Source organism: Leptopilina boulardi, unplaced genomic scaffold (genome assembly GCF_019393585.1).
Source record: "Leptopilina boulardi isolate dan_hultmark-lab unplaced genomic scaffold, ZJU_Lbou_2.1 LbouV2_332, whole genome shotgun sequence".
Lineage (NCBI taxonomy): Eukaryota > Metazoa > Arthropoda > Insecta > Hymenoptera > Figitidae > Leptopilina > Leptopilina boulardi.
This window is the reverse complement of record NW_026137899.1, coordinates 1,136,887-1,162,796: the sequence shown is the minus strand read 5'-3', so window position 1 is coordinate 1,162,796 and position 25,910 is coordinate 1,136,887. Positions and strand designations below refer to the sequence as shown.

General features: G+C 32.4%; 1 protein-coding gene across 1 annotated transcript in view; it reads right to left on the bottom strand.

The window, feature by feature from the left end:
- Positions 1-16,252, bottom strand: part of LOC127285424 (MOXD1 homolog 2) — a 99,178-nt gene extending 82,926 nt beyond the window's left edge. The window contains exon 1 of the mRNA XM_051311426.1: positions 15,657-16,252. The gene's annotated coding sequence lies outside the window, so the exon portion shown is untranslated. The remainder of the gene's footprint in view (positions 1-15,656) is intronic.
- Positions 16,253-25,910: the final 9,658 nt, after the last annotated feature.

Here is a 25,910-nt window from a genome sequence, read left to right as displayed (position 1 = left end):
TACGCATTTATTTAACTTTAATTCTGAAATTGTCTTTTCGTTCTGAACAAATTGTTTTTTCGCTAATATTGTTTTTCGAATGTAGGAAAGAGAAAAAATTGAATTCCTATTGGATTCTAATGTATCTTATGAAAAGGCGGGGTCAACTTTGATATACAGTAAAAACTTCCCTCCCTTATGTATTATTTGTTGTATATCCGGTATGTTTTCTGGAGAAATTATTTTTTTTTGTAAATATTCAGTTCAAAGAAGCAGATAGACGCAAACATCACACATACCTTAAAATGTAATAAAAAAAGGAAAAACTGCCGGCGCATATATAGAACTGCAAATTATGTATATATGTTCAAAAAGATTAATTCCTGTAAGAAGAAAACCAAGTAGCGGGAAACACTAAAATGGTTACTGAGGCGAGAAAATGGAGATTTTTTTGTTCATGTAAATTACACGTTTACAGTTGCATACTGTGCAATTTCAAGAGGAATATTGTATTCTTACATTTTCAGAAAATTCTATGCATCATCAGCATAAGGTTTATCTGGAAACTAACAGCAACTTGAAAAAGCCGAGTTTTTGTATCGCCTCTCCCTAGTAGTGCTGAGTTCACATTACATTTAATTTATTCTTCTGTCCTGTATAATGATAATTAAATATATTTTCATTGTGGGCAATTAAAAGAATTGCAAATATAATAATGCTTCTTTTTTTTTCTTACATATGAATTATATATAGAGAAAGCGCGATTCCTCACACAGCACACACACGAAGGTCCGACGGTAATAAATAGCGGCAAATTTTTTCGCAACGGTAATTAGTTTCGTGGTAGTGTGTGAGGTGTTGGAAAGATACACCGACAGGAACAATAAGCACGAGGATATTAAAACGTGTTCGTAAATGTGTGTGTGTGTGAAATATACCCAATACCCATTTACGCGCCGATGCGAATGGTCGGGTGGTCGGATGTCAGAGTACAGGTCAGCCGTTGCAGTTTGCAGGATCCACCATTACCCGAGGGGTTAAAAATGACCTATAAATCACATTACGATGAGAAATGTACTCTTTGCCATCCTTGCTCCCTTTAACAAACGAAAACTATGGACATACTCATTTCTGGCATGTGTTGTTCGTATTAAGGTTTGCGCGACGTTTACCAAATACACCGGACGTCGAGACAATAAGGTGCTCATCAAAACGTGAAATAACATATGTTCATAAATCTATGGTCAATGCTCAGCACAAAGGAACTGACATATTTAATTTAAAGAAATAATATTCCCTTAAAGAAATATTCCGCTGGGGTAGCAATTGTGTTTCTTCAATAAATGAATTTTAAAAACTTACATTATTGGTCTAGTTGAAAATTAGGTCAAATATGGCTTACCTGAAACAAAAAAATACTGACATTAATATCGCTAAATGTCTCAATATTAGAAATAATAATTTAATTTTTATAATTCATTTCTAGACCATCGAAAGTGATTGGTGAATATTTTATTCGGGATATCTGATTGTTTAATATTTTACCCGGAATTAATTAATTAATGTTCTGATAGGTGTTACAATTTCATCTTCGATTTCGTTTAATATTAAGAATATATGATAACTATAGAAACCAAGAGAAGCTCCAGTCATATAAATTCACAAAAAAAGTAATTCCATTATGCATTTGGAGGAGGTGTTCTCAAGTGTGGAAAACCGTATAATGCATGAATTTTCAGGAACGAGACAACTCTGCAAGCGACACGAAAAATAAACAGAAAATATAATCGAGGTTAAAGAAATTCGGAAAATAGTACTTAAATAGCAGAAATTATAATAGAAATAATAGTCTAAATAGTACTAAAAATAGTAGCCTATAAATACTACTAGTATCCTTAAGGATGAGAATATAGATTTTTCTACTATTTCCCCAAAAAGGGGTGTTGTCCAGAGATCCCTCGTCGAGAGAGCCCTTTCTAGCCTGAGGCTAATTTCTACTATATGTATTTTATTTTGAATTGAGTCAAGTCACCCAAGGGCAAAGAAAACCAACCCACCATCTGTATTTTACATCTGTTTGAAGCAAGGTATTAAAAAAGCTGACATATATTTACACCTGTTTTGCACCTTCAGGTGCTGAATCGACAGCCATTTAAATCAATGCCAATGAGAAAAAAGAACGCGAATCTAATCGAAATCGATCAGCACCAATACTTCTCTGTCGTTATGTTATACAATACCCATATGAAAGTCACCCAAGAGAGGAAGCTGAAAAAGTGTATTTTTTCATATTATGGAAATTAGTCTTTTCAAATTATTTCAAACGAGAAAAATCTATTCTGAAAAGAAAGAATTATTAAGAAGAAATGTTATTTAAACACTAATTTAATTTTGCTCGCCTAATAATCATGTTTGATAAATTTATGTAAATTTTTACTTTATTAATGTAAAATTATTTCCTTATTTATGTTAAAGTTAAAGTAATAAGTTCCACACGTATTCTTAAGCAAATTGCCATACTAAAAATAAAGCAACAATTTTCACTCAAGTTTAACTAAAAACGGAAGAAACCCATTTGAAATGGGTAATCAATGCTCTTTAATCTTAACTCCAAACCACCCACTGATTATAGTCTAGTCACGTGACCAGCAAGTAGCTAGAATCGAGAGAAAGTGGTATAAACGATAGCGAAGTGCGGCAATCTGATCGGAATGTTCTTAGTTTGATTCTCAGACTCATTTTATACACACATTGATTGGAGATTAAGTTCCCTGAAATAATGTCCCTCAGGTATATCGAAGAAGGCGTTTAGTATTTTCGGCTAATCTCCATAAAGTCTATTCTTAGAAAGGTGTTTTATTTTTTAAAGCAGTAAAAAGCAAAAGGGTAATTGTTATAATTTACGAAATGGACGCTTATTTCTTCAGTTTTTTAAATTGCAAATATGAAAATCAGTTATATTATATACCTCCCAAAAGATGAAGAGAAACTATTTTTATATTTAATCATTGTAAAATCAATAGAATTATTTACAAAAAGTTCATAACTTTTAATTTATTTTTTCGGTATATTTAGCTCGACATTTTTTTTAATGAAGAGAAAATTAACGACCGCGTCCATGACGAATACATAATTATAAATGCATTGCAATTTAAAGGAGAGGGGAAAATTGCTTGCATATTTTATATTCATGGAACAGAATGTATATGTATGGAACAGATTCTAATTTTGAGCTTAATATTTTGCTCGTGTCCAACGAGAGGACAAACGTCAACTTTGGCGGCTTGTATATATATATATATATATATAATGAAACTGCGTGCGTAGGCGCAGTGAGAGGAGAGTATATATTTGTAGTCTTCGTTTTTCTTCATCTCTTTCCGCCTCTTTCGCGTACCAGTGGTGCCTACCTCCTCCTTCGTTTTCTGCTCTCAAATCAAGAGACGGAGATAAATCTCACCGAGAGATTACTTTGTCTGACAATGAGAGATTATTAAATGTAAGTCAGGGTTGGCTAGGGTTAATTTGCGCCCCAGGCAACCGATTACCTCTCGCGTGAGTTTCAAATCCCTGTGAAATTTGACACTTTTGCCATTCTTAAGCCCCCCGAATGATTTTTCAGGCGCCCTAATGAAACGATACCAGTTTATCAAGAGCACAGCTTTTGAAAATTTTATTTATGATTCCCGGCAAAATATAATTAGATTTGTAAATATGAAGTGTATTTATTTACATGAAAAGTCATTATGAATATAAATAAGTTACATGATGTACAATTCATCAGGGAATGTATTTCATACATCTTTTAAAAAAATGAATTTTGAAAGAGAACAATTCTTCATGAAAAAAAAGAAGAGTAGGTGTTTTAAATAACGCGCGCAAGGAAATCGTGATAAAGTACACAATTAAGTTTTATCCCGGAGAGAGGAAAAGCCGAGAAAAAGGGAAACGAGGTGAATCGAGGGATGAAGAGAGGAAAAGAGCTACCGGCCATGTACGCGTTATGTACTTCCTAACTATATATACATATATACGTAAACGGGGTATGTACCTAAGGGTCGTAGGGTATCACGTCGCTACTTAACTCGACGGACTTAATGGCCAAGCGTAATGGGCGTTGCGACGAAAAAACGTAATTAAGAGTCCGGGATGCGCATCCTCAGCGCGACTTGCCCGAGATTTATGTCACGCGATAATTTTACATTTTCACTCCGCATTGGATATCCCTCTGAAAGATGGACCGCCAAAAAATAAAGTAACACACAAAAAAAACCACATCTCCCAAATTGCTTCTCTCCAATAAACATTATTGGAGTATTACAACAAATTTCAATTAAGTCTTTTCTCAGCAAAATTTTTTCAAACTGGAAATTACATTGGTTTAAAATTATTTATAAGAATTCATTACATTAAGTTGTGAGCAATAAATAAAAATTGATAAAAGAAATCAAAGTTACTTTGTAAAAAAGTGTTCTCCCTCGAAAATGATCAGTTCGTTAAAGAATCGCATATAAAAGAACACGAAACGATTAACATAAATGATTAACATATAGAAGAAGCATAAAAAAGGAAAAGTGAAAGTTTAAATTGATTTCGGTAATTTATCTTTTGTTGAATAAAATGCATAGACCTTAAGCTACAATAGAACGATCAATTGCTTTAAAGCGTAGGTGTCAAAGGCGTGTGAGATTTAAAACTAGTCAGTGTGACTAGGATTTTAATCGAACCAACAAACACAATCTCTTGAATCCTTTTGAAATTGAACATCGTTGTATCGGACACAAACATTTGGTATATGGGAGAAGTAAGTAGATAATGCATTAAAAATGGCGTTCAGTATCCATCGACTCTCCTATATTTGTCCTACAAGAGGCGGGGGTTATACCTTCGCCCACACGAAACAGCAGAGAATCTCGTCCATTGACCACGTCCGCATATTTATGATGAGGATCGACTTCCGATCGTTCACAACTACCATTTCGATGGAATGCTCATGAAACGAGAAAATCCCCGTTTCTGTAGAACAAATACGCCAGCAGACTACTCTCACTGATAAACAATTCGAATATGAAAGGACAAATAAATGAAAATCCATCAAAAGCACATTTCTTATCAATGATGAATGTATTTAGGTCATTTCTGTTTTATTACAGATTTCTCTCTAAAAAGTATTCATGCACATTAATTAAAGAACTTTCAATTTTAGTTCTCTATTTAAAATAGAATAAATCCATTATTTTCCATAATACAACTTTTTTAAATATTTCTAGTAGTTTATTATTTTTGTTTTCATACCACAGATTTTAGTTAAAAATAAAATATTTCAGTAGGCAAGTTTTGTTTTGCTTGACTAATTAATTATTTCCACAGGAACACTGTCGTAAATAGGAACATTCGTCGTCGTCAAGTATACGCTTCGGGCAAAATGTCAAAGTGTCTAGCAAACGATAAGTTTTACTAGGTATGTAAGTCCTTCGGGCAAGTCGAGCAGTGGGTCTCTTACTGAGTTTCCGGTTGCCTTCCAATCCGGTAAATTCGCATTAACACGGTAAACGCACAGTGAGACAAGCCGTGTATCTAAAAGGTGAAGAAAGAAGAACCACGAAGACAAAAATGGAGATGGCGGATCAGTGAAAAGAACTTTTGAAAGGGGAAAGAATAAAAGTTTTTAAAAAAGAGAATTGAAGACAAAAAAGAGAGAAAAATAGTTATAGAAAAAAGATGAGAGAAATATATAGAAAGAGAGAGAAAGAAAAAGAGTGAAAGAAAGAGATAGAAAGAGTGTTAAAAAGAAGAAAGTGGTGAAAGAGAATGAGAAAAGCTAACATCTGGGACATGATAATACGGAGTCGCATCACTTGAGAGTAGTTAGTTGCACATGTTCGCCCTTATATTCATTAGAGTTTCCTTTCCGGCAGTAATATTCATCTCTAAAACTGCAAGGCAGCGAACTATGTGTGACTTGTCAACGAAACACGAACAATATAGCTACACACGTCAACACGCCCCCTCTCTCTCTGTAACTGTGAGACATTTCAACGTCAATCCTTTCCATCAACTATAAACGTTTTTAAACTACATTTACTTCAAACATCCATTTCATCTAGAAAGCTTTTTTCTCTCTGTGACTTCATTTCTGATATGAGGAGATGCTTAAAAAGATACGAGTACCTCTCAGGTACTCATAAAAACACAAAGTTTTTAGTCATTTCTTTTGAATCGTAGCCATTACTTCTCTATATTTAACCAATCACAATACTAATTTAATTTTGGATTTACACTAAAATTCAGTTAAGAAAATTCTATTTTTTCCAGCGTCTTAAAATTCCTCTTGTGCTCTAATACACTTCTCCTCTTTCCCTCCATCCATCCTAGACAAGAAATAATTGAATTTTTGAAGATTATAAAATTAAATTTTTGCAAATTTGTATTCAAAACTATTTACATCTTTCATAAAGTAATATTCAGTATACTTATACAGTATACTTAATTACTTTTGACAGAAAAATAAAATGATGTATAGAATTAATTTTAACTCTTTTGATTGTATTTCTTTTTTCCTAGAAGAAATGTAATTAATTAATGGAAGTCTTCTTCCATTAATCACATTCCATTCTGACCTCGCAAATTACTAATATTGTTAACAGTATAAAAAATTCTTGTCGAAATTCAATAAAGTCTAACAGAATTCAAGAGAACATTTGTTAACTTCAGAGGCAAGAAAGTGGTACTAAATATTGGATTAGGCGTAAATTAACTGAGTTTGTGGTATATCCAACTTTTAGTTGTTTCAATTAACTACTGACAGTTAAAGATAGTTTCTCGTGGTTCAATTCGTAACAAATTTGTCCCAATTGAAAGAGAAAAGTGGCACGTTGATGGGTAATATAGAAAGAAAGGGAAAGTAATTGCGGATAAAGTGAGCGCGCAAATGAAATGAAATTACGACTGAAGGGGAGAAACATCGAATGTCAGGAGTTTCTTTATGGATAACAAAAGAAATGGGGTGGGTTGATTTTGAAAATGAGAGCTTACTTTTAGTCTCGTTATGAGTCAGTGGTGCAGGACGTGTTCTTGACGTTTCAAAGAGGTAGTTCTCTCGTGTCTACGACAATCTGAGAATTAACGTGCACTCTCAAGAATGCGCTCAGGAACGACGTCAATGCACCCTTGGCGAAAGCTCTTAAGAAGCCTCTGTGTGTAGTGGTTTCTCGTCGGAACACAATGGTTCGCGTAAATTGTTCTCTCCTTATTATCGGTAATTCAATGCATTGCATGCTTCTTAAGATTCTCAAAAGGCGGCGCTTTTTCCAAAGATATTTTCACTCTAACTCTTCTCGCACATACCTTGCCAGTTACTATAATTACAAAATGAAAATAAAAATCCATCTGTTATAAATGACAATCCCAAAAGTGGAAAAGCGTGGGTGGGACATTTGACATGGTCCATGGAATGTGACGTTTGGGAGTCATGTGCAACATAAGTGAGTGTGGCATTTATATATTACTCATTCGCTACAAGTTAAATAATGTAATTATCTGCATGATGTATGACTTCACTTGGCCATTTTCTTCTAGTGACATTTATCATGAAATTCAGATGATGGCAAGACTTCCCTCCATGACTGTTTGTTCTGAATATGTCGCGCCCATATATATATATGCAAGAGCGACATTTATTTTCCAGGGACATATAGCGGAACCGTTAACCCGCTAGAATCAGCGACACGAGCAAAACGTTTCTGGCTACACAAGATCCAATGTAACGAAGGTGAACATTCAACCAACAAGATAGAAATTCCTAACCTGCAGTTTCTCTTATATAAAATAAAATACAATTCTTGTTAACATGTCCTCAACGTTTCCTATATACATACACATTGTCTTTAGATATTTTGCAACGATATTAAAATCCTTTAATTAATAATCGGATTTTCTTCCTAGAAATAATTTTTTACTTTAATAAATATGAATCTGGTTTATATTATATTTAATATTCGATTCAATAATATATTCCAAGATGTATACGAATATTGAGAATTAATTTTTTGGTATAAATATAAAATGAGAAATTTTTTCGAGAATCGAATTGTTTAATTAAGATAAAAGATAACGACTGGGCATTAAAAACACGCTCCAGGTTCAGATTTTGCGGCATGATACAGTAAAGCGAAATGTATTTTCCGCTAGAAACGGCGTTGCTGACCTCAATTGAATTTCTCTAGTTATTTTCACCCTCCTCAATTAATCTCCTCTTCGCGCGCGAGTTTCATCCTAAATTTTTTTCAAAAATGTTCCTCTACTGTAATTTGTGAATAATCAATCCTTAAATCCGCTTTCAGTGTATTAAAGCCTCTTTCGAAGGGCAAATAAAAAAAAAGGGCAACACGATTGTGTTTCTCCTGATAAATATCAGTTCCAACCCTCTCCCGAGTGTCATAATAAAAATTCAAGTATTTCCTGAAACCCAATGCTGATATCTGATAAAAAAATAATAATAAAGTCGAGGACCGTCAATTACTCAGTAATTGAGAAAATGTGTGTATGGCTTAATCGAATTATTCAAATTGAGGAAACAAAACGGAATAAAAGACTGATTTGAAAAACTTTAAATGAAATAATTAGTGAAAGCGGACAATTTATAATTTTAAAAATTCTATAGAGAATAAGTTAAATGAAATTTCCTGATGAGCAAATATGTATACAAGTTTTGAAACAAGGTCGATGTTTCGGGATTTAAATTTTAAATATAATCTAACGGCAAAGCTCTCTAAAATTCGTGCTCAAACATTTTATTCGGTCACTTAAACATTCGGTAACGAGTATATATATATATATATATATTGAGATGAAACGGTACTTAACAAAAATCAATAGCCAAATAATCGTGTTCTTTATAGATGAACGCTTTGGACATGTTAAATGAAATTCAAGACATAATAATTGAAGAGTCAAATAGTTATTTGACAAATGATTTCCATATGCGTCAATATTTAGATAAAATTAGAGGTTAATTATCCGTCTGTTCTCATGATTTATAATATAAAAGAAGACGGAGACATTTTTCAAGTCTATTCTCCTTCCTTCTCATTTTATGTTAATTTCAACTTAATTCTGGAGAAAATGACAGTGTTTGACGCAAAATAATCCCGCTCCTAACTCTCTCTTTCTCTCAAATTGCTAGGTGGCCATCGGTTGAATTCTATTCGTTGTAATTTGTAAGTACCTCGGACTAAATTATAGATCATATGGATGAGACGATGCGACGACGCCTTCAAGAATAAATTTTCCTCTTGTTGGTATTCCTTTTTTCACTTCTCAAGTTCCTGCTTGCCAATTAACTGAATTAACATCAGCGAGACGAAACTCTCATATATAAACTAAAGAGGACTTTAATCTATTTAAAGATATTAGCTTTGCCTGTTAGAAGATTATTTCAAAAAATTCTACCGCCAGATAATCTTAATTACATTTTATTCCAGAAAATTGACAAGATTTTTGCATATAGAAATTGCAGCAGTAACTGTTGGCCTAGATTCTGCCAACTCTCTTCTTTTATTTTATTTTAAAAGTTACATATATGGGAATTGTCTGGTACGAGAGTGTCGTGGGAAAAGTAACACGAAAATTCACAATCGAGACAAATTACATCGACCCGTTAATCATAATGATGCTGCTCTAATTCCCGCATTGTTGATTATTCTCGTTAAATTGTGACGTCTTTCCTAAGAATTATAGAAGCAAAAAATGATCAAAATTTGAAATTATACGGTTATTGGCAAATTAAAGGATTACGCGAGATTCGGATTTCGGTAATTGGAGCTGCCCAACAGCACTCGAAGAGAAGTGTAATATTGATTTAGGAACCATTGACATGATTCCACACGTGTATTTAAACTTGAAAATTGTAAAAATTTCAAAACATTTTAATTGCACATTTTCTATTAATTAAAATGTACATTTAGCCAATTGTTTCGTATTTTATTAATGACGCTCCATGACATATAAATATTACATATCGACGATTCTCGGATAAGTATATATCCGACAACAAAAAGATCGGAACGTTACGAAAACTCGTTTTTCAGGATTCTTGCATTCCTGATCGTTTCTTGTAAAGTGCATTTAACTTTTGCAGCGAGAGAGGAAATGAGTGCAAAAGAGAGGCTTCCACTTGTGCACACTTTTTACGGCTATTACGCCACTAAAGAGGCGGCTGAAGAAACACTCCACAGGAGTTCAGAAATTAAGTCCTCGGTAGTAAGTTATAATATACCCATCACTTGTCCTCAACTACCGTCCAGCACTTTATAAAACGAAAACCTCGCTTCGAATAGTATAAATCACGAATTTGAAATAACTTATAAACAAAATGAAATAATAACAGGGGAAGCGAGGATACGATTTTAGAGGCCAAAAATAATTTAGAACAAAACTTACATTTACAATTTTAAAATCCTTTAGCTTTTTGTTAATTTTTCGTTAATTTAAATTCTACATTAGGTAGATGCGAAAAAATTTAATTCCAACTGTTAAACTTGTGCTTAGAGAAAAGGGTTATTTTCGTTATTTACGTTTTTGATTTTTCATGCTTTGCGTTTTCTGGAAAAAGAAAACTGGAATGAAAGAAAGAGGTGGGAAGGGAAGGGAAAAAGAAAAGAAACGACCGAGTAACCTAAAGAAACGAATACCTCCGAAACTTAAAGCAGATATGCGGTTAAGATTCCCGGACCCGAGAGCAATGGTCCATAGACAGCATCTCGTTTTGTGCTACCGACTTCCTTTCCCTATACCAAAACGATCTTTTCTCACTTTGTGAAGAAGCCATATTTTAACTTATGGAAATTGCGTCCAACTTTAAACCCACCAGTGTGTTGGACGAAGGACTTTCTCTTGAAAGTGCCACTGAATCGGATTTTGTAAGGGTGTTATTTTTACATTATATTTCAAGGACTTTTTTTTATCCCTTCAAGTTTCGAAGCTGTGGCCGCATCTCAAAGATTTACAAATCACAACTTGCTGTTTTTATATCTAAAACCGAGACTAAAGTTTGCCTTAGGAAAGAAGCAACTCGCCGTTGAGTTTTATCTCAACTTTTCTTATTTCCGCTTTACGACATGACAATGCTCTTAATTTTGTCTCGCCGCGATGTCGTCGCGAGAAACGTTATTGTGTTTATAGCACTTTATAAGAATCATCCGCTCGACCAGGCGTCAATATTACCTAGAATACCATTCGTATATTGTGCTATGAATCCGATCCATAAATATACCAGAATCTCTCTCGGTCCACCGACCCTTGGGACCGTTTGTTATATATATATATATATACTATTGGATTAGGTAGACACCTGAATGCTTTCAAATTCCACCCACGAGCTCAACCATGGAGACGTTTTAAACACCCAAATAATATGCCCAACAATGTCCCTCTGAACAAATATTTAACGTATAACACAAATCCAATTTCAATTTGACTTTTTCCTTCCTTGATTTATATTTATTTTTGAGACAATTTTCCAGAAGAAGAAACTCTTTTAAATTTTACCATCGTGACAAAAGTAAAACTTTTATTAGTGGAATGACAAATATTTACCCGACAATCAATTTCGAATTTAAAATAAAAAAGTAATTCCTTACTTTGAATTTATAATTTAAAAATACTAAAATTGTTTACGAATTTCAAAATAGTTCCATGCATTAATAAATTAAAAGTGAACGACTAAAATAAAAGACATTAGTTTATTAAGTGATAATTATTATTGATTCTATTATTACTTAAGGCCAATAAAATAAGTGTTCTGTAACTTTTATCTGCCTTCAAGCATTTAGAAATCATTTTTATTTCAAAACGACTAGAGAAGAAGATAAAAGTTGATGGAATGATTGACATTCTTTATAGTGTGGTTATATAAATAGAGTCTCGTAAGAAAGGATTTTTACTGAATTCAGTTACATAAAAGATGATCAACTATTACAGAATTAATTCTAAATCATCGTCTTACTTTTGTTGTCTGGTATCAATAAACACATACTGTGTGTTAACATATATATGTCACATTTATTGATCAATCGACGCTGAACGCTTATTAATTGCCAATAAATCCCAAAGAATGGTTCAATTTGATACGCGCAACAAACATGACCCCTGCTTTTTTGTCGGTTTTCTTTGTCTCTTTTCATCGTCAAATTTTACGTTTTGCTTTCAAAACACCTATATACAAAGACAATAATTGAAAAAAGTAAGTTTCTCAATGTCTTAAGACATTTCTATATTTGTGATTCTCCAAAAATGATCTTCTAAAAAGTAATGGGAAATTCGATTTCTTTTATCAATTTCCATTTATTGGCATCGCTTAAAGTTATCACAAAAGGCAAACTAAAAAGAAAATTTATTTGATTCAAATAATCGTTTACTTGACTTATCAAATAAATTTATTTGAAATACAGAAATAATATGTATATTATTTGTTTTATAATAAACTAAACAATTTTGAGAAGAATAAAAGCATGTTTTGTCGGACAATAAAAGCTGATAAAATGTCTTTTAAAGAGAAGAAATAATTAACTATCAGCGTTAATTCTATATTTCCCATAATGAAGGTCAGTAAAGAAGTTTTCTAAATTTTCTTGTTGAGCAAGTGAATAAATAGTCGAGCTCATAAATCGATACGTTCTAAAAGTGTCTTAGGTGCGCCTGTAGAGTCTTAGTGCGTGCGTTTTACTTCGAAATCATTAAATGAAATCACCCGGGAGTGGCATACACACACACACACACACACACATAAAAGGAAGATGAAAAAAAAGGAAATGGACGTGACGATGTTCAAGAGAAGGATCGTCGTCGTCGTCGTCGTCTCGATACTTTTCCAGGTCTATAGTCCTGAGAAGTATTTACAAACGCACTCGTGAACCTTCTAATCGATTCCAACGATATCAGAAGCAACCTGATTTACCGGTTTTCATCCGGGAATGACTTCGCGACCGTTTTGATTGCACGCACATATTACGATAATACCAGACAATTATTATTCATCGTTATTCGTCTCGCGAGCAAGATTTCGATCGAATCACTGAGCTATAAAGCTCACATCAACCCACGTTTTTCAATTTTTTTTCTACTTTTATTTTTGCGCGCTCTTCAGAATATATAAATATGCTTTCATGTCGATGACATGAGAGTCTTCGCTATAAGGAATTAACGCTGTTTCGTTCGACGTCTTATCGATCAAATATTAATTCCCTAATAAATTAAAAAGAGATTAAAAACATTATCGAATTATCAGAGCAAAACTGATTTTACATGATCAAAAAATTTATTTCAATTATTCTTTATTTTATTTTCCTTAACTTTTACTAATTCAATTATTTCTATTAAAAATTTATTCTCTAAGCAAAACTAAATCTTCAGTTAATAATTTTTATAAGTGACGCATTTATGAAAATAAATTTTATAGGATGATGAAACGATTTTGTAAGAGCAATTTATTTTAATCCTATAATTAAGTATAAAATATTATGATTCTAATACTTAATTAATTTATGAAGATATCTTTTTTCTTCTCGTTTGTAATTAATGTATTATAATTTTAACACGATTGAAAACGATTTATTTACATCTTTTTAGAAGAAATACGGTGTGTCGTATCTAATGACTAAATATTTGTAGAACAAGGAATTTCTTCGACGGGCAACTAATCAAATCGATAAATGTAACGTTAGCTAATGGTCGTGTAGTCATTTGTTACATTCTATTTCTTATATATAGTGAGGCACAAACATGACTACAACTAGGAACGAGAAATGTCTACCTGTTGCGAAAAATAAGGCATCGATCATTTTTAAAAGCTAAAGAAACAAAAAAGAAGCTTTTAACTTCTTATTAAAAACTTTTCATGAAAATCAATTTTAAAAACTGTCATCAGAAATAAACATTTAATCCACGTGACATATTTTGAATTTGGTTTCAAAATTTCCGTTTTTGTTGTCAGTCAACGTGAATTGCAATATAATTTGAAAATTTGGAAAATTGACATATGCCGGAAGTTATTCGCTTTGAACTGTCAATTTGTTTGCCATAATTATATTTTACATGAGGAAAAACTATTGACGAATAACTGAATATGACAGGCTGGCAATATATAGCGGAATAATTCTTTCATATATAACGAAAGAATTTTTTTTTATTTTCTTTTGAAGGCCTTTAAAATTGCTGCGAGTCAACGAACACACTCAGAAACACATATACATATAATCGTCCGATACCTTTCCGTCATGCGAGTAACGTCTGAACGTGCACATCCCCCATTATTCGGATAATAGATTTGCTGTCGGCTATGCAATTTCACATTGTTTACGATCTCCATGAGTTGAAGGTTTTTGAAAAGATGCTTGGAAGTCTCAATACCTTTTCACCAATTCAAGAGTGGGAGCTCAAGGCAAAGAAAAGGCCGGCCGTGTGTTGTCAAAGTCTCAACCACCGACTTTCAAACACTGTGGTCGGAGGCAGGGAAAACTTAGCAAGAGGGACATTCAGTGACCTCGAGAGATGTTTTATGAACGTTTCCGAAACGCCTGGTGCATTTCAGAATTGTAGTGAATCCAATGAATCTGACTTTTAAAAAAGAAACACATTCTGTATGTATACAGCTATTTACAAAAGATCCATAAAATATATATGCAAACAGTTACCAATAAAATAATGTTTACATTATAAAACTTTTTTCAGGGAAATTTTCTATTTGATGTCGAGCATCTGAAAGAGAAAAGTACATTAATCATTTACTAAATTGTGCGTGCAAATGGCAATTTGATTGCTTTGCTATTGTTGTATTATCTTCTTTATAGATTAACTGACACGCTATATTTTTTCCAAAGAATTTGCAATAAATGATGGAAAGTATATGATCAGATACTAAATTCTCATCACTGAGTTATATGTATCTGGAATTTGTAATTCAAGGAACAAAACACTGGATGAACTATTTATTGGTAGAACCGATATTAATGGTTAAAACTTTTAGATATTTAAAATTAAGAGTTCGGAAGAAGCAAATAGGTAAAAGATTACAAAAGTCTAATGCACTACAGCTACGAAGAAGAAATATTTTATCTGCAACCGATACATCTTCTGAAATTTCAATTTTTATCATCTGTCGCATTCTTTCTGAAAGTCCAAAAACCTGTCAATATTCCCAGCGGGTTGGTTTCGAAGTTTTAGGATCTTTTCTCTACCTCCAAAAAACATATGACATGACTGTTCAACATCTACACATGTTCACGGTATAATGTATTCCCTCTCGAGTGGGAAATGATAAACCATTCGGATTTAGTACGAAACAAAGTGACGTCAAAATAGATTATACGATCTTTTTAACTCCATTTTAATATAACAGCTAAACATGGAAAAAAGGATCAGAATTTGCGTGATTCTGTTCCATTGATGACAATCAGTAACAACACCCAAAGAACATTGAAACAAGCGAGCAATATCGAAACACGACACAAACAATACTGAAACGAGATTTTTACGATTAGAGAAATATAAGCATTTTCAAAAAATGCTATATTTAAAGTGGAATGACTTCTAAAATTAAAATTAGGGAAATTCTCTGGTAAAAAAGAGGCTTATCTCCTCTCGGTCACATCTTTCAAAGAAGAAAATCACAAGAAACTTACCACTCGCGACGCGACGCTTTCTGGTTTATCGGTACTTTTTTTTCCAGGGTTAACGTCTCCAACAGAGCACTGATGTTCCTTAAGAAATGAACCTCCAAACACACAGTACTGACAAGCACTCACTCTGTCACTCACTTCACTATGCACTTGTCCCTCGTGTTGGACAAGCGTCCAATTTAAATTCCACTTTGCATTCTACGTGTGTCCTCACGAATTAGTAAACTCCTCTCTCAAGTTTTCACTTAATTTCCACTTTTTAACACTTGTAATAATCCAAAATCACTATATATATATTCCAAATAATGCAAATCCACAAATGCAATCCAAATAATCCACTAACAAACAAGAGATGACAAACGATTTCTTGTTCTCAACAAATGTTTCGGCAAAAATAGTGTCCAAATGGTTCCTCAGGAGATTTGAAGAAAAAGTGAAATTGATTGAATTTCGCGATTGACAAAAGGTTATCGTTTTTTCGGAACATTAAATTCTACTCCGATTAAATGGTTAGAAAAACCGTGACAGACAGGCTAAACCGTACGTTACGACTTTCGCCTAAAGACTAAACACCCAACGCGCAGGCAATGCGACCTGAGGCCGGGATACGACTGGTTTCTGTGGGATTCCCCTTCTACATCGACTCTCTCTCCCACTCGCAGAACTGCGCTCCGACCCTTCACAGCTCGAACCCTCGTGCTATTCTCAACCCCCTCCCACCCCTCTCTCACAAAAAGCTTCTTTGCCCTTATAGCCATCGTGGCACTCGGCCCTTTTTGAGTGCGGATTTAAAACCCAAACACCACACGAATGTTCTTCGTGAGCGCGGATATTACATTCCGCCATCTTTTCATTTTCTTAACTCCTTTGTGGGCACATTTTTTTCAACACAAAAATTCACATAGTAAATAAGTGAAAGAATCAAAAGGAAGTTAATTTTAAAAAACGTAACAATCCAGTAGTCGAAATAGTTAAAAATTAGGTTTATTTAGAAATATTTACATCTCTCAGAATAAAAATTTATTCATAGAATATCTCCAAAATATCCCGGAACATCTGTAATATATACAGTCAGAAAAGTTCCATGGTAGTCACAGCCCTTGAGTGCCAGTGAGACAAACTTATGCGTAACGCATGCTTTCCTATGACTACCATGGTACTTTTCTTACTGTATACACAACAGTTACTATAAGCTATAACTGTTTAGTAAATTTAAGCTAGTAACTTGCTTTAGATAGTAAATTTAAGCTAAGAATTCAGATACTAAGTAGGAAGAAACTAGTTAAAAGTAAGTAGTAACATTAACTAATAATTAAGTTCTAAAGAGGCTAGTAACTTAGCAGTAAGTAGAATAACCAGCTAGTAATTAAATACTATAACTATCTAGTAACAAGCTAGTAAAATAACTAGGTAGTAACTAGGTAGTAACTAGGTAGTAACTAGGTAGTAACTAGGTAGTAACTAGGTAGTAACTAGGTAGTAACTAGGTAGTAACTAGGTAGTAACTAGGTAGTAACTAGATAGTAAGTTTAGATTTTAAATTTAGATAGTAACTAGTTAGTAATTATCTATAGCTATAGTAGCTTTATCTAGTAACAAGTTGGTAAAGTAACGTTTCTTTACTAACTTACTTTTTCTAGGTGGAAAAGTTCCCGGTAGTGGCTACCGGTACCGCCACCACTTCAGTCACTACCGGTAGGCGAATACTGGTAGTAACTACCGGTAACGATTAACGGTAGTGGCTGTACAAATAGCCGGTAGTTACTGCCGGTAGTCACTACCGGGAACTTTTCCACCTGGGCTGGTAACTAGGCAGTAAGTATCTAATAGATATAGTAACTAGGTAGTATGTATATAGTTAATAAGTTTAGCTAGTGGCTTTAGCTAGTAAATTAATATCTAGTTAAGTGTGAAAATAAGAATCAGTAGAAGTGAAAATGAGAATAAGAATGAAAAGTAGAATCAATGGAAGTAAAAGTGAAAGTGAAAATATCAGTAAAAATTATAATCAGTGCACTGAGAAAAAAATGCTATTGAATCAATAAAATATTAGTTTGTCGCATCAAACGGCATATTCAATATCGTTCGAAGACATTCGCTACTCATTCAATAGCATATGCTATATAAATTCTTACGCCATAGATTTAATAGCATGCACTCTTGTTAACATAGCATATTTTGTGCGTTTGATTTGAAGAATATTTGAAGTGAAGATGCCATGCTATTCAATTCAAAGTATACACAATAAATGATATTACAGATTTTATTGAATTAATTTCTATTTTACTTTAAGTCAATAGTATTATGCTAATATTTTTGAAAAAATTATTTACCAAACAATTCATGTATCCTAATTTTCATATCAAGAACATATCTTTAAATTTACTCTTTTCTAAACATTTTCACACATCGCACACACTTCGAATTTTTAACTTAGAGTCGAACTTTATAACACTTGTCACATATTTCGAAAACCTAATACAGTACATTTTTGAAAATAAATTTGTACGGACGGTGAATCGAACCCGGGTTTGCCGGACGCAAGCGCGAGACCCTAACCACTATGAAACTCAACAATTTGTAAAAGAAAAAAAAATCTTTCTCATACGGTACAGGCAAAATTTTCTTGTGCTCAAGCGATCTTATTGGCTGACGCAAATGGCGAACTAATTTAGAAAGTTATCATTGAAATTTTTGAATTATAGTTTTTTTAATTGAACAAAATACTTAAAAAAATCATCAAAATAATATTGTAACATATTATTGAAGAAGTATGTAAAAGCTCAAAAAAGGTTATTATTAAAATATTGAATTCTTAAATATTATTTACTAATTAAAAATTAATAAATTAACGAAAATTAATTTTTGAAAAATATAATTTATATTAAAATAAATCATAGGAATGTGATTTCTGGTTAAAGAATGCATTTTAGTACAAAAATTTCTAATTCCACATAATTGAATAAATGGTTCTATGATTCAACTATACGTATACTGTCAATTTTATTGCATCTGCATTTGAACGTATGTGAATATGTCGTTTATTATAACAACAGCATGTGCTATTGAATCGAAAGCAACTTGTATTGTTTCAAATATACTTTTATATAAATTAAAAACACTATTTATTAATACAACAACTTTTTAATTTAATAAATGAGTACATTTATTTAAAATTAAATAATGTTTCTTTGATAAAATAAATTCTACTTTCATCCCAACTACTAAAAATGTTTCCATAGAAAACATTAGGCTTTTAGTTTAAAATCATGAATTGTTCTATTTTAATATATTTTAATTTTATTCAAAAAATATGTTATTGTTTCAAAAAAATTCATTTCAATAGCATCGGCACTATTGAATCAATAGTGCTTTTTTCTCAGTGTGGCGATGATTGAAAGTAAAAAAGAGTGAAATTAAGAATTCGTGTGGGTGGAAATTAAAATATAAATGAAAACAGTTAAGTTATTTACGCAATATTGCGTGTATACTGAATAAAATATTTTGAATTATTTTGAAGTATTTAAGTATACGTATATGTACACTCTAATTATAAGGTATATTATTACTCCACGAACATAATATGCATACTACTTTCAGGATATTTGTATAGTATATTACGATACTAGGCCAGAAAGTTGGATTTCCTGGCGGGCGTGAAATATAAGGCCTCGGCTTCGCCTCGGCCTTATGCTGACTCTACATTGGCTGCGCAAACGTGTACGTGAACGTGAACGTGCTGACGTCACAATGTTATTCAAATGGGTGACGTCAGCACGTTCACGTTCACGTACACGTTTGCGCAGCCAATGTAGAGTCAGCATTATATCACGCTCAGCAGGGCATCAAACTTTTTGGCCGTGTGTCGTATACAATTTTTCTTTATCCCCACTCGAAAGTACGTTTAATAATTATTATTTTTTAATAAAATGGCATTAACCATGTGTCTACTGCTGTGGCTCGCGTCAGCGCGCCCTCCCGGCCACGTAGCGAAGCTTGTAGCAGAAGGCTTATAGTTACAGATGACAGGTAGCCCGCCCGACTTTTGCAAAGCCGAGGCGAAGCCGAGGTTTTGCTGGTCGGGGCGGGCGTCAAAATTATATGAAAAATATAAATAAAACGCACAAAAATCCAATGCACGAATAATAATTTGGCATATGGAATTTAGTTTATTAACCATAAGGCATATAATCACCTGTGTTGTGTCTTTGTGTATATATAGTTAACCTTTGAAAATTTTTGTTTACTTTATAATAGTGGATGAAAGTGAAAGATTTTCAGTTTAGACATTTAAAAAGAAGGAGAAAGTACAATAACACTTACACAAGTACATCTTATTTATACATGATTTGTCACTTTTTTTTAACTTAGGTTGCTTATTTTTGTGGTTATTTACCGCACTTGACACAAAACAGGCCATGAAATAAGCGTTGCTATGTGGTTGCTATGCCATCAAGCCTTTAAAGTCTCGTAGCCAATCAGAGCGCACGTTGTTTCTGGCCGGCCACAAAAGCCGTTCTTCCCTGAACGATTACCGACAGGGAAGTCCGTACTTTCGGGTAGGGGATACAGAAAAATATTTTATTCTAAAGCCTCACACGAGTATGGACATTATTTTCTATTCGCTTATCAAATTGGTATAAAATTATAACAATAGACTGAAAATTCAGAAGATTTTTTGTGAGAAAGCGACAAATAATTTAATCTAATTAAATCCCCTTTTATTCATATATATATATATATATATATATATATATATATATATATATATATATATATATACTTCGCGCTTATTTAAAAAATCCTTTCCGCTTTTGCCGAAGGAAGTGAAATTGGAAGGTTTTCTCATGACAATAAACAGAATGGATAATAATTCAATCCCTCTTCTGCTAACAAAAAAAACCCTTACCAGAGATATTTTTATTATTAAATCCCATCTCTTTTTTTCCCGAGAGACCGTGAATTCTGTTCACGCGACGAAAATAAGTCAATCGAAAGCCGATCAGGCAAATCGAACGGGGACATATTTACCTACCATATGTGATGGATTTTAAACGACTACTGTCTCTCATAAGCGTAAAATTATAGTTTTTTCTTTATTCCAATTTAGTAAAAGTCATTTAATAAATTGTTAAAAAGAACTAAAAAATTATTTCTATATTTTTACACAAAATTATATTTAATATTATAGGTTTAACAAATCATATTAAATATATCAAAAAATAAATTGAAAATATGTAGTATTTATTATTTTATAAAATTAAATTTCACTCCAAAAATATACAGCTATTTTCATTGGAAAATTTAAAGTGAAAGTTAAATTCGAAGTCAAAGTGGAAATGAACGTCAAAATGAAATTATATAATATATAATTGCAATTATTATATATTGCAATTATATATATATATATATAATTGTTTATGTATTTCAATTATATCTTATAGTTATAGTTATAAGTAATTTAATGTTCTGTACACATCTTGACATAGTTTCATTTTCCGATATAATTTGCTTATAAATGCGAATCATTAAAACTTTTAACTTCGATTGTTCTATATTGCTAAATAGATAACTCATTTCATTTAAATTGTCATATTCGTGTCCCTTGCCAAAAAAAAATTATTTGATATAACCTTAGTTAAAATTAATTTATTTAAATAGTAAAATGCAATAATTTTCAATAATTTTTCTACCTACAAGAACATAAAAGTGATTTTCATAATATTGGCAGAACAAAAAGCAGGCAAAATGTAATGCGTCCCCGAATGCGTCAAAAATATATATAATAGTATTTAAACCAGATTAAAGAAATGTTTCGTGAAGTATTAGCTCCATATTTAAGGAAAATCAAGTGTTGGTAATTAAACTTTATTTTATACAATTTCCAGAAAATGTAAATGATGTGTCCCTCACTTTTGTATTTTTATGTTTTGCCGGCAGAATTTCCTACTTTTACCTGCTATTTAAATTGCCTTATTAGCAAACAAATTTCTTTACTATCGCCTAAGCAGCAGAACACAACAACGAAGTGTGTGAAAAAAAAACGAAAACGATATAAGTATAAATCTGCTCGTTTGTCATGGAGGCAGAAAAAGCCGAAACACTATCGTAATTGAATTTTTGTCAACAGTGTAACGCCTTGAACATGGTAAGTAAATATTTTGAATTTCATATCGGTATGAAATTTAATGTATTTTTGGATTCTCTTTCGAATGAGACCAACCCCGTCGATATAAGTATAACCGTTTTCATTTTGTAAGCGAAAAACGAGCAAAATGTAAACAGTGTAAACGTAATAAATCACAGAGGCTTACAAAATAAAACTTTTTTCTTTTATTTTGATATTAGAATGGTTTCTGATCTATTTTTGGGCGCTGAACACGATCCCGGGTTTTAAAATTGCCTAGCATGTCAGGATTTTGAAAAAAGTGGGGGTAAAAACCCCCAAAAAACGTGTTTTTTAATATGATTTTTCTCATTAACCTGAAGTGGTAAAAACTTTAAAAAAGTCTTAAATTAAAGCTTAAATCGTGTACTACATGACCCGTACACGAAACCCTCTCCCCTAATTTTTTTTAATAAAATGGGGTTATACCCCCCCCAAATTTAAAAAAAATTTTTTTGGGCAAAATGAATAGATATTTATTTGTTTTATGTTTATAATGTTTAAGGACATACATTTTGCATTTTGCCTATATAATTTTTAACCCTTCCGCACTCGAGTTAAAAATCACTTATAGGCCTAATAAGGTTCTAAACAAAGCTTCCAAAAAAATTTGATTTCATCGTATTTATGATTTTTGGGTTCATCTGTCATCAAATTCGAATTCAGCGACCCCGAAAACCCCTGAGAAACAAATTTCGACCGAATCGGATCATTCTTGAAATTATCCGCCATATTGGATCCACCATTTTAAATTTTGAAAATCTCATGTCATATTCGTAATTAGTGACCCAAAAAACCCCTAAGTAACGAGTTTCAAGCGAATCGAATCAACTTTTAAATTTTCATGGTCGCCATTTTGGGTCCGCCATTTTGAATATTTTAAATCTAACTTTAAATTCGGATTCAGCGACCCCAAAAGCCTTAGTATACTTATCACCAGTCAAATCGAATTATATTTAGTATTATTATTTTATCAAAAATTGTCAGAAAAAAATTTTTATAAGATAGGACTATTTCTGCCAAAAAAAAACCGTCTGCCATAAGAAAATATATGACTTTAATTTTGTGACCACTATTTATTTTGTTAATTTAACATGTTAAACTGTATAACAAAATTAGTTTCAACTTAAAATCAAAATTTTCCAACTCAACTTTTCTGGAAGCTGAATATGACAATTTAAATGAAATGAGCCATATAGGGTCTATAATTATACATATAGACTTAAAACTTTGCATAAGGAAAGATCATCAAACGTACATTTGGTTATGTATTGATGTTTTTTGATAAAGTAAATAAAACTTTTTTCATATCTAGGGGGCTTTCCATAAACCACGTGGTCCTCTTTTTGCAACTTTTTGACGCCTCCCTCCCCCTACGTGGCCAAGAGTGGTTTTACACTGAACCCCCCCCCCTCCCCCCTATTGTGACACGTGGCTTAAACGTTTAATTTTATTTTATCACATTCGTACATATACGAATCTCAGTATTTAATTTTTAATTGTACTATAGTGAAAAAGAAGGATATTAAAAATTAGATTTCATAAAGCTTAAAAGACTTTTTTTTTAATTTTATATTTATATCACCATATTTTTATATTATCACATTTTAATTATAAATAAATTACCTCGTAAACGGAGGTAGAATCATACCATAAAGTATTTTTAAAAGTTAACAAATGATACTGAAATGTATAAATTGTTATATTGTTTAAACACTAGAAATCTGAAGTTGTAAATGGTGATATTAGCCAATCGTGTAAATCGTTTATGATTGGAAATGTATCTTCTGCTTCGAGGACAGGTACAATATTTTGTTCCATGTCGATATCATCCTCGTCAATCCACTTTATTATAGGAATTAGTGAATCCATCTCACATAATAATTCGCATTTTCGCGCTTCGCAAGAACTTTTTTTACTCGTTGTTTAGCAATAAATCTAAGGTCAGCGTGCATTGATTTTGTGTGGATAAGCTTTTGCTTCTTAGAAGCGAAATATGATCCACAAAAATCACAGGTCCTATCTGAAAATAAATGTAAATTATTTGGTTACTTTAAATTGCAAAAAAATCACTGACTTAGGTTTTAATTACAAAATTGACTTACTCAAGTTCAGAGAATGAAGATTAATTTTAAAAGAATACTCACCTTCAATTTGGTCTTGCACTGAAGGGTAGTAATAATCATAAGGTACAGTGAAACCGTTTAATGTCACTGGTTTTAAACCTATGGACTGGTTTAGACATAGGTCATGAAATCGATCTGTATTTACATCGATGTCTTCAGGATTTGGAATCACTAGCATGAGCACAATTATCCCGCGTAAATTCGAAAAATGATGTAAAATCTCAAAGCCACGTGTCCCGAAGTGAAACCCCTCCCCCCTCCCCCTTCGTGGTCAAGAGTGGCATTTTACTGACACCCCCCTCACCCTAAATGGACCACGTGGTTTATGGAAGACCCCTAGCCAACAAATAGTGTTACAGGTCAATTACGTATAACTGTTACAGAACAATTTGTAACCGATATGATTGATGTTAATACACATTAAAGTGTATTATTATGAGTATACTTATTAGTTATTTATTATTATTATTAATCTATTTGTATCATTTTTTTTTAAATTTTATTGCTCTTAAATAGACACAACTTATGTCATAAAATTATGAAAATATGAAGAAATATTTTATACCCAAAATAGCCGAATGCGCTATTTACCTAATGACGCGCAACGTAATCCCTCTTCTGCAACATCTGTGATGAGTTTATTCTACAAATTATAAAATATGCGCGTCTATGGCTAATTGGGTGCAGGTACTAAAAACGTTATAATTAATATTTGCTATTTCTAATTTTTAAAAGTGAGAAAGCATAAAGTTACAGCAACATACAAGAAATTTTACCCTAGTTGAGGCATTGGTCAAAATTACCAAACTTTTTTCTGTTGTACGAAATTAAATTTTTGGTTAGGAATCTAAAGAATTGACAAGTATATATAGATACTATTTCCAACCTTGTTCCACTAAATTATAAAAATAATTGCACTAAATCTAAAAATTGTTGAAATAAAAATGACTAATGAAAAGTTATTTAAATTAATTAATATAATTAATTATTATTAATTTACTACTATTAATTTTTAATATTTATGGAAATTTCATTACAACAAAGAATTTGTTTACCTACATAATTGTTTTACAAATTATGCAGAATAATATATAATTAATCTTACATTATTGTTACTCTAGCATTTTCATTTCAGTTTTATATTTTTTACACACTTTAAAATTTTTTATTCTTTCATATTAAAAAAATATTTATATCAAAGAGGTTTTAGGTATTTTAAACAGGTTTTTGTGATTTTATACACAAATGAAAATCAGGAAGAACAATAAGAGTATTAATAAAAGCATAACTCACTTTGTACATTAAAACCGCTTTGGCAAAAAATGCAATGTTTATTGCAGTTTTCATTAAAGCCAGATAACATACTTGAAAAAACAAAAATTCATCTCAAATCGATCGGAATTTCTCGAGTTATATTACTTTTTTTCGTGTCGAGTAATAACCTGCATCCCTTATCACGTGAATGGAGCAACCCTTTCCCGCGATTTTTTTACAATATCTCTCCGCTTTTCGTGTCACATTTCCAACATTCTTTATACATGTACTTTTATGCTATTATATCTCTTCGTCCTTGAAAAGGCGTTTTTCAACCATATAATATATATATATACTAGGGGGCTATGCCCCCTGCGCGCTTCGCGCGCCAACCCCCATCCCCCCTCCTCTCTTCCCCTCCCCCACCCTAAATTTAAAGGTTAAGATCGTTTCAAGACTCTGAATATAGCCTCAAGTTCCCCCCTCCCTTTTCTTCTACCCCCCTTCTCTTGACTTGCGGCTATATTCAGAGTCTTGGAACAGCGGCGGCGGCGTTGGCGGCGAAATCTTTTTGTAATATAGGTAGATATATATATATATATATATATATATATATATATATATAGTTGAGAAGTCTTCTTTTCTTCCTTTCTCTCTTCAATTCTTCAAGCTCCTCTCACCTACTTACACTGCTTGTCCGGTATTTCTACA